The following is a 10529-nucleotide window of genomic DNA, read 5'->3' on the forward strand; positions in this document are numbered from 1 at the left end:
ATTAGCTTTATTGCTCTCTGTTAGAAGTTTTATAGCTGCCCAAAGCTACAGTATAACAGTATGTTGGCCAACTACAAGAAGTTGGATGAAAATATAAGTATGTGCAGTGTCACTGCAGTAAAATACAAGAAGCTTTTCAGCCACCACCCCATCCCTTCAAAGAGTATTGTCACCATTTTAACCTGGACTGAACATACTTAGATATTAGTTCAGGTGGGTAGCTGCGTCAGCATTCGTAGGCTGCAAAGGAACAAGTAATAGGTTTATTCCATGCTGAGAAAAAGAAGAAAGAGAACACAACGTTTCGGCCGTGGAGCCTTCTTCAGGTGTGAGAGAGACAGGGCAGTAGGCAAAGGTAAAGTAGCGGGAGAACAAAGGTTGGGAGGGAGGAGGAGTGAGAGGCAGGAGCAGGGGACAGAAAGAGAGGCCAATCAAGAGGTGTGAAGTCAGAATGGGTGCAGAGAGGTGTGAAATGAAACTTCCAATGAATGGAGAAAATTTAGAAGAACAGTAATCTGTCGTTAAGGGAAGGGAGAATGTGTGATCCTAGCTGCAGAATAATTTTGGTTTCGGTGGTCTTTCTGATGTATGAGTTCGGAAAACCGTCTTTGAGAACACAGACGGAGAGATTAGAGTGGTCGTGGCCGTCAGAGGTGAAATGAGAAACAATGGGCTTGGAGAGATCTTTAATCTTCACAGCCCTGACGTGTTCTCTGAAGCAGTCTCCGAGTCTCCTTCCTGTTTCTCCAATGTAGATGGCTGGGCATTTACTGCAAGAGATACAGTAAATAAGGTTGCTGGAGGTACAAGATGCTGTCTGGGTGATCCAGAATTGTCCTGAGGGGCCTTGAATGAGTGTGGTGGTGGATGTGTACTTGCAGGTGATACAGCGAGCTCCGTTGCAAGGGAAAGTGCCTGGTGTGGATGGTTGTTGAGGGCGGTCAAGGGAGCTGTGAATAAGGAGGTTACGCAGATTAGGTGGTCGGCGATATGAGATGATAGGGCGATCAGAAAAGAGGGCCCCAATGGAGGGATCATCCTGAAGATTGGAAAAGTTGTGGTTAATGGTCCTGGGGATAGGAAGTGTGTTAGGGTGGTAAGGAAGCACCAAAGGAATGCGGTTGTTACAGCAGGAGTTCCTGATCGGGTTTATGGTCCGGGGGGTGTTTTTGGCTCGGGCAAGGGCCCTGTCAATCACACTGCTGGGGTATCCTCTGTTGATGAAAAATGAGTACATTTCGAGGGCTTGGTTCTCGAAGTCGATGTCGTTGCTGCATAGTCGTCGTAACCTAAGGAACTGTGAAAAAGGAAGAGAGTTTTTAGTGTGTTTGGGGTGAATTGACAGGGCCCTTGCCCGAGCAAAAAACACCCCCCGGACCATCAACCCAATCAGGAGCTCCCGCCGTAACAACCGCATTCCTTTGGTGCTTCCCTACCACCCCAACACACTTCCTATCCCCAGGACCATTTTTCAGAACTTTTCCATCCTACAGGATGATCCCTCTATTGGGGCCCTCTTTTCTGATCGCCCTATCATCTCATATCGCTGACCACCTAATCTGCGTAACCTCCTTGTTCACAGCTCGCTTGACCGCCCTCAACAACCATCCACACCAGGCACTTTCCCTTGCAACGGAGATCGCTGTATCACCTGCAAGTACACAGCCACCACCACACTCATTCAAGGCCCCTCAGGACAATTCCGGATCACCCAGACAGCATCTTGTACCTCCAGCAACCTTATTTACTGTATCTCTTGCATATGCAAGATTAAAGATCTCTCCAAGCCCATTGTTTCTCATTTCACCTCTGACGGCCACAACCACTCTAATCTCTCCGTCTGTGTTCTCAAAGACGGTTTTCCGAACTCATGCATCAGAAAGACCATCGAAACTAAAATTATTCTGCAGCTAGGATCACACATTCTCCCTTCCCTTAACGACAGATTACTGTTCTTCTAAATTTTCTCCATTCATTGGAAGTTTCATTTCACACCTCTCTGCACCCATTCTGACTTCACACCTCTTGATTGGCCTCTCTTTCTGTCCCCTGCCCCCGCCTCTCACTCCTCCTCCCTCCCAACCTTTGTTCTCCCGCTACTTTACCTTTGCCTACTGCCCTGTCTCTCTCACACCTGAAGAACCTTTCAGACAGATTCCAAGTGCATTTTTTCAATTTATGTTGCATTGTCCAATGTGCTGCTGTAATACAGTTTAGAATACAGTAAGTCTAAACTGTATCAGCTTTATTTATGGGTTGCTATTTAGAAAAAGTCAAGAACCGCACTCAAAATGCAATTTAGAGCTTTCTGGCAAGAGGAGACACCCAAATTATAATGTAACATGCCACTGTTTATGCATGAACAAAGTTCTACTGCAATTTTCCTTAGATACGCGATTAAAAAAAATAGATTTTTTGAATCCCCGGCGGAACACATTCCATAAGAATCAGCGCTTTTATACAGTATATCGCCTTTAAACACATATTTAAACACACGTTTACGATTTAAATCAAAACGCGATTCAAATCGATATAAATGTTTATTTTGTAACGCATAGGTGATTATTCATTGTTATTAAAAAGACTTAAATTCGATCATGTTGTGATATTTAGAAATATACATTTGTTTGGTGCGAGTGAGGTTTTATTTAATCTCTGACCAAGGGAAACATTTCATTTTTTCAAAGAAATGTTTGTTAAAAAATAAAGTCATAGTTCCATGGGATTCAATCACAGACCGTGTGACATGGGAGTCAGGAACCTAACCCACAGCGCCACCGGCATGGTCACATGCTGAGTGCTGAAAAAGCACTACAGAAACATTATTGACAGACAATGTACAGATTTGATAAAGCTATAAAATTATGTAATTAGGCACAGAACAAGTTTACAGCAAAGTACAATAATAAATGCTGACCATGACTTTAGAAGCATAAATTACCTTAAACTCAATTTAAACACAAGCTGTCTTTAGCCCTCTAAGCTGGTTCATACAGAAATGTAGAGAACCAGGCTCAGAACACACAGCTTCATTAGCGAATACATATGCAGGACAACTGGAGAAGACGTTTTACAGTGGATGGATTTTTAGAAACATCCCATCAGTGACATCACTGAAGTCAACTCCTAGGTAACTGTCATGTGGATAGTTTCACAAGAATCAGACAAAGGTTTAAGCATCGCTTGTTCTAGATAAAACTGCAAAAAAAAACAACAACCCATAATGTACTTCTTTGCGGCTTTGTTTGCCCAAATCATATATTCACAACGTGAAATTAGAAAATAATATTACGTAACCAAAATCCGCAATATGAAAAGAGAACCTGTGTAATTGTTGACAGATGAGGTACTCGTATCATTTTTACAAGACGAACTACAACATTTAAAAAACGACTTGTATGTACTTGATATCTCTAATCAATCCACTGCACTGCATTAAAACAAAACGAAAACTAAAACGCCCTGGGCATACTGTTTCACGCTTCTTATCAGTTGCTCAAAAGTAATTTGACCGTATGAAATGCATAATATAAACCTAGAAACATACGTGAGCAGTATTTACGTAGTATCGGTGTCAAGACATACCTCTCAAATACTGTAAATCAAGTTAAAAATATCTCAAGACTGATTCTGGTCGTAATGAAACCATGTTTCGTGTATGTTTTCTTTAAAGTACCGAGACCAGCCATATACTGTATGTTTATGTTCCAAAATTAATATCGTTTATGGCCTTCACACGTGTTGCAGTATGCTCCTATTCTTTTTATGCTCAGCTACTAAGATTTCCCTTCAGTGGTAAAATTCCATATGAATATTCAATACTACAACGGTCACAGTAAAGACGTTTACTGTAAATCTTTCTACGACAAACCAACGGACCACGACTGCCCCTGTCGGTCAACCAATCACGTACCGCAGTACCCCGCGGCATCTTGCGTCACGATGCGCGACGCCGTAGCCAATTACCTCCGGTACATGTCTGTACCGCTCACTTTGAATGGCTGCATCTGTAACTGGTTCCTTTCTTCACCCCTCTGCTTTTCTTAATACCACCATCCATGTAATTGTGTTTTATCTTGTGTATTCTTTTTTATTTATTGTTGTTGTCATCCTGTAAAGCGCTTTGAGAAGCCACCTTTAAAGGCACTATATTAAATAAAGTTTATTATTATTATAATAAACTACCTGTGCAGCCTTTTAAGAATGTGACATACATTATCTGTACAGAATACATTCTATTGAGTTAATAAATAAATAGAATACATTCTAATAGGTTAATTAGGTCTTACGCTTTGAAAATTGAAAAGTCCAATTCAGTCTCTTTGGTGTATGAAAATTGCAGCTCTGAAGGCAAATCCTCTGGTCTCTCATAATGCACATGTTTTGGAGTGTTTTCTTCTGTAGCAGCCCATCTGTGTGAGAAACATTTAAAACAAGTGGTTAAGAGTGACTGGAACAACCAGTGACCCATTACCAAGCAGCTATCCCACATATCTTTTTAATATTTCTTTTATTCAATCAATCAGAGATTGATGGGACCAGGGAAACATCAGATGTGCTCCCACAGTTTCTCTTGTTAAGGAGAATTTGATCAGAAATGGTTACCTGCTGGATAGAATTCTGAACAAATAAGCACAGCTGGTAAAAAGTGACATGACAGTAGCGGTCTCTCTTTATGATGCGTGATGTAACATCCTGATGTTCACAAAGTAATTCACAAATTGGTCTTTGGACTTAAAGTTCCTAAAAAAGTTCCTTTTTGTAGTGTTCTTATTTTAGATATTGAGGGTTTTGGGGTCAAATACTCAAATTCAACAAGGGGAAGTAATGGGCAAGGGAAAGGTCCCCAGCTGGGAGTCTTTCAGGGTGACTTGTTAGAGTTTGGGAAAGTTCTGGCAATCTAGAGCCAAATTAATGACATTATCAGTAAAGACAAATGAGTTTCACTTAAAGGTAATTTATGACCATGCTTTGACATTACATCCACTTTACTTTTGAAGATGCTCAGAAGTACAAAAATGAACTAGTAGAGTTTTAGAACAATGTTTTATGGACAGATATCCGGGTTCCAAAGACAAGTGAGATCTACAAGTTAACTTTTACCATAACCATGGAAACAAGTGAAGAAAGAAAGGAACTGTAAGTTCTAAATGAACACTCTATGATCTGTAAAGCATAGTGGAGGAAATGTCATTAATGGCCACCTCTTGAACTGACTCATTCATTTTTATTGATCATATAACTAATGATGGAAGCAGAAGAAATAATTCTGAAGATAAAAAAGTCCAAACATACAAAGAGTCTGGAGCACAATGGATTGAATGAATGTGAATGTGTGCTAGAACTTACGGCCACTTGAAATCACTGACGTGAACACAATGCTTTTTTAATTTCTAATTCTAATCAAATGTATAACATGGAATGACCATGATTCAGTATTTTCTATTTTTTTTTTCCAAGAAGCAATAGGAAACAAGTCCAAGTCTTGCTCATACTTGCTGGGAGTGTGCAACTGGGCAATTTATTCTAGTCCTGTTTGAATTATCTGTATTTTACACCTACTGAATCAAGGTCCTCTGGCTCTTCAGCTCACTCTTTCTGTGTTTCTGCAGGATGTCAAGTTGATCTTCCTGTGGCTTCTTTGCTGGAAGACAGGGTAGAGGGGATTTTCATGTGTAAGATAAGTGAAGATGTATTGTAGCATTGTCAAAACTTTACTAACCCCTTACAATGATTTTGACTGTAAGGTGCTGGATTGGACTTTTTGATGTCTTTGACATTGTGTATTGTTTGTGTAGAGACAAATTAAGATAATTGTTCTGTAAAAACCAGATGTTATTAACATTTTATTGTAATATATTTTTTTTTAATATCAATAAGTTGTTCTTCATATCTTGTTTGTTTGGACCAGATTATAGTTTATTTGGCACTAATGTATGGTTTATTTTCACAGGGAAAAACATTACTTTCAAATGAAGGAATTAGGTTCACTTCAAATGTGGTCTAGTTTTAATGCAGATAGTAAATGTATTTCATTTGACACAAATAATAAGCATATATTATCTTGTATAATATCTAGTGAGCAACATTTAAAAGCAAACATTATATTGTAACCTTCACAGCAAAGATGAAGTAAAGCCCAATTCTACTAGAAATGTTCTGGTGTGCAAACAGACAGAAAAAAATAACAGATACAGTATACTCTTTTTAGTTCCATCCATTCCTGTCTGCTTTATCCAGTACAGGGTCACAGAAATCTTTTCAAATGAATTCTGAATATATTCTAATTAATCTTTTCCAAAGAATCCTAAAGAAAAAGAGGGGAAGGGATTCACACCTTCCATCACTGATGTGCACAGGTGCACAGCACAGCTGAATGAAGCAGATCCTTAAGAAGGTTAGATTTTACAAACCCAGAGAGGATTGTATAACACCACATTGACACCCCTACACTTGAAAACAGTAACATTGGTTTTCAATGACCAATTAGTCAAGACCATGTTTTAATATCTCATCTGAAAGACAGCATCACCACTCTTGGACATTAGTTTGAGAAACTCTGGGCTAATGGGTACAGAGACACCTACTAGTGTCTCTACACCAAATACAGCAGTTGCTTAGTTTCCTGATATTCCAGTCACCAGGACCAGTACTGACCAGGTCAAGACTTGTTTAGCATTTGTGATCTGACAACATCAGACTACAGGGTAGCACCTCTGATGCCACATTATAAGTTATTAGGGGTCCCTATATTATTATCCAAAGTGAAATGTAAGGAACATTCCAATACCTACTTGTTTATGATTTATAAGTTAGTCACTGTTCCTTTATTAAAACAGAATCTTATGAACTGTTAGCAGATATTTAATTAAATAAACATATCTGTACATATAATTTACTGTTAATATGACATGCAAAAGCTATGCATCATAGAAAACAATAGAACATTTTTATTCTTAAAACCCAGAAATGTCTATTATTTATAAGAAGGAATGAATACCTTTGCCCTCTCTCAGCTCAAGGCTCTCTTTCCCCTTCAGCCATCTGTAACAAGGGAAGTTGTAGGTTTTCTCCTCAAACTCCACTGTCACCATCGAACAGAACCAGTCATCTCCAAGCAGATGAGGAGATTTTTCCAGCCTGATCAGCACAATGTCTCCCAGATGTTTTTTGCAACTTAAGTAGTAGACATTAGTCTGTAAAAAAACACACATGTATCGGGAAAATATGTTTTTATTGTACTTTTTTGTTTTAATGTGGAGTCTTTCTGGAAATAGCTGGAATAGTGGTGAATCCTTTGTGTGGTTTTAAACTTTTCAGATTATTTTCACATCTTTTACAATGGATTATTTCTTAACATCTTAAAATACTAAAAGGGAAAGTTAGTATGATAATTTTTACACATCTTTCACATAACAAAAATCCTCAGAGTCATTTACAAAGTCTTTGAATGTCCTCAGTATCAACAGTGAAACATTAACCATGAAAACTGGTCCAAAATAAATGTACAGTACCAGCAATATGGAAACTACAGGGAAGTGCATTTAAAAATGTGACGGAGAATGGCACAAGATGGCCAACCATGTTGTTAAAGCTCATAACCTGCCTCCTTTTAAGAACTGGCTGGAAGGGATCCTCAGATTAAACCAAATGAGCTAAATTAATTAGCCTAATCTAATTTGAATTTTTTCTTCTGTCCTTGTTTTAATTTGAATATACGTTTTTTGTCTTAATGGGTCATTTACTATTACTAAAGAAACGATAACACCAAGATTTAATGGAATGTTATGCTCATGTTACTTTACTGTACCCATAGTTCTTTAATGCCACCTTTTCATTTCCTTGAACACAAAACTAGGAAGTTTTCACTCTCAAATATGAAGAAAAAGCTAAATATTTATGCAGAGATAAACGACCTGCCTAAGCAGGTATAGAAGCTTCACTGACATGTAACAGCCTGGGGATGTTTCCTTTACAGGAAATTCCATGCCTTTGTGCTACAGGGCTGTATGACAATGAGAGAGTAAGAGCTCCCCAGTGCTGCATGTGATGTAACTCATTACCTGACACTGCACTGAGATACAAGCAGGCAGGCAGATTTGTTTAAGTCGTGGAGTTTAATAGCAGTTAGTTCCAGCTGTTTTCTTTCTGCACCTTCAACTCACTGCTCTTTTCAACATTTCTATAGCATATTATATATATAGTATTACATTTTTACATATTTAAAAAGCTTTCTTTATTTTGTAAAAACATTTGTCTTAAAACTTTGATTTTTTTATTTTTATTTTCTTAAATATTGTCTTTAAGCTGTCATATTGTTTTTTTTAGAATTTAACTTTTTTCCATCCATTTATTGAGTGTTTAACCCGATATCAGTGTCACAGGTGATCTGGATACTATGCAGCAAGCGACAGGCACAAGACAAGACACACTCTGTCAGGATCTCAGTCATCACCAGGGCACACAGTCACACTCACACCAGGGCCATTCTTCCCAGAAGACAATTAAGCCACCAATATGTCTGGATTGTGGGGGGGAACCAGAGCACCCCGAGGAATCCCAGATCAACAGGGAGAGAACATACTGTACAAACGTCAAACTGATACTGTAGCACCCCAGGTCTGAAATTGAACAGGGCCCTCTTCTGCAAGGCAGCAAGCTAACCACTGTGCCACTGAGCAGCCCGGACTGTTTTTTTCCTTGTTTCATAATCGTTAGGAAGGTTTAATTGATTATTTATTTTATTTTTATTGATTATTTTTTTATTTATTTGATTATTGGCTTATTTATTTACTCTCTCTTCCCTTTTGCATTTCAATTTAGAGAATATCCCATTTCAAAGGAAACCATTAAAATCACAAAATGAATTTTACACGTAGGTATTAAAAAAAAACTTTATTTGTCATTATACTTACTCGGGTGCATAGTATAGTGAAAAGTGTTTCTCATCAGTCACTCAGATCTTATATCTGGTTATTACCAAAACTCACAATTAGATGAAAGGTCTACCCTCAAATATTGTCATACAATATATGTGAATGTTGAAGCATATAGTTATTTTATGTTATACATAATATTTAAGATGTACCAGCATATTTTCTCAAAATAAACTTTGATTTTGGTTACACTGGACAATGGCCTAAACTGCACAGCAATGTGAAATATACAAACATTAAATTCCTGTTGCCTATTTTATGAATACATGTTACCATTTGCAGGAACAAATAGAGAACAAACATGATTCTTTAGTTTTGTGTTCATAGATACAATAGAATTTATTTAGATACTCACAGTTCCACGGACCAGATTTTGACCCCAGTTGTGCAGATTAAAGGTGTCACTTGTGTCATCAGTACCTATCAGGGTGATATAAACATTGTCATTGGTTCCAGCAAAAGCCATGTTGCCAGTGGTCACAGAAACTTTACAAGTAAATGACACCATTGTTTTAAATTTACTTTATGTAAAGTTTTTTCCTTTGTGTTCAGCAGAGAAGAGGTATTAAGTCTCAGTTGTAGAACTTCACAGTACACGTGGGCCCTTAAATAGAGCTTCAGTTGAATCCTCCCTCTTTATGAGGACACCCATACACACCCACATACATACACAACTTTAGTAACTGGTTAGGAACAGATGGTTTAATTTTTCTATTTATTCCTAAATTACAATAACTATTACTATTTTTCCAGATATAATGCTGTTTGTAATAATAATAATAATAATAATAATAATAATAATAATAATAATAATAATAATAATAATAATTTATCACGCTCCTATCAAACCCAAGGATACTGTTCATCTTGAATTAAGAAAAAAGACAGGACAAGTACAATAAGAGTAGAGTACAAAATGTATTTTTTCAATTCACTTTCATAGCTATAAAAAATATTTGAATATTCTGACTTAAGCACAACCCTAATGTTAACAATATTTGGCACATGTTTTACAAATGTCTCTGTCTATTTGAAATGGAAATCTAATAATTAAATTGATTCTTAAAATGTAGAGAGCTTTGCAAAAAATATATTGGTGCTTTTAGAAAATATATTTCAAGGATGTAATTGCTGTGCTACAGTACGTGCAGAATTTTAGAAAACAGTGCGTCAACAAAGTACACTCTTTAGGTTACTTTAGAAGACAATGTACCAAAACAATATATGCAATTAATATGCAAATAGTTGTGAAATTATGGAGCAAGCTAACCATATTTTAAAGAAACAAACGGACAAGATTTGGGGATAAATTTCCTACAACAGTACAAATGAAATATTCTATAGTTTTGCTAAACAGCTTCTTATTTTATGGAAGCCCGTTTTAGCCAGGGAGTACAAAAAACGCGCTATGGTATCTCGCAATTGCGACTTACTGTAGTATCTCAGAATTGCAATTGCGAGATACCATAGCGCGTTTTTTTACTCCCTGGCGGAAACGGGCTTCCATATCTTATCGTTTGCAAACATTATTTTTGCAAGAAAAAATAAGGACATTGGGCAGTCACACAAGCTTAACTCTAATGGTGTCTGTCT

General features: G+C 37.4%; 1 pseudogene; it reads right to left on the reverse strand.

The window, feature by feature from the left end:
• Positions 1 to 9501, reverse strand: part of LOC138223294 (polyunsaturated fatty acid 5-lipoxygenase-like) — a 40881-nt pseudogene extending 31380 nt beyond the window's left edge.
• Between the last annotated feature and the right edge of the window lie 1028 nt (positions 9502 to 10529).

This window comes from Lepisosteus oculatus, chromosome 16 (assembly GCF_040954835.1).
Source record: "Lepisosteus oculatus isolate fLepOcu1 chromosome 16, fLepOcu1.hap2, whole genome shotgun sequence".
NCBI classification, from domain to species: Eukaryota; Metazoa; Chordata; class Actinopteri; order Semionotiformes; family Lepisosteidae; genus Lepisosteus; species Lepisosteus oculatus.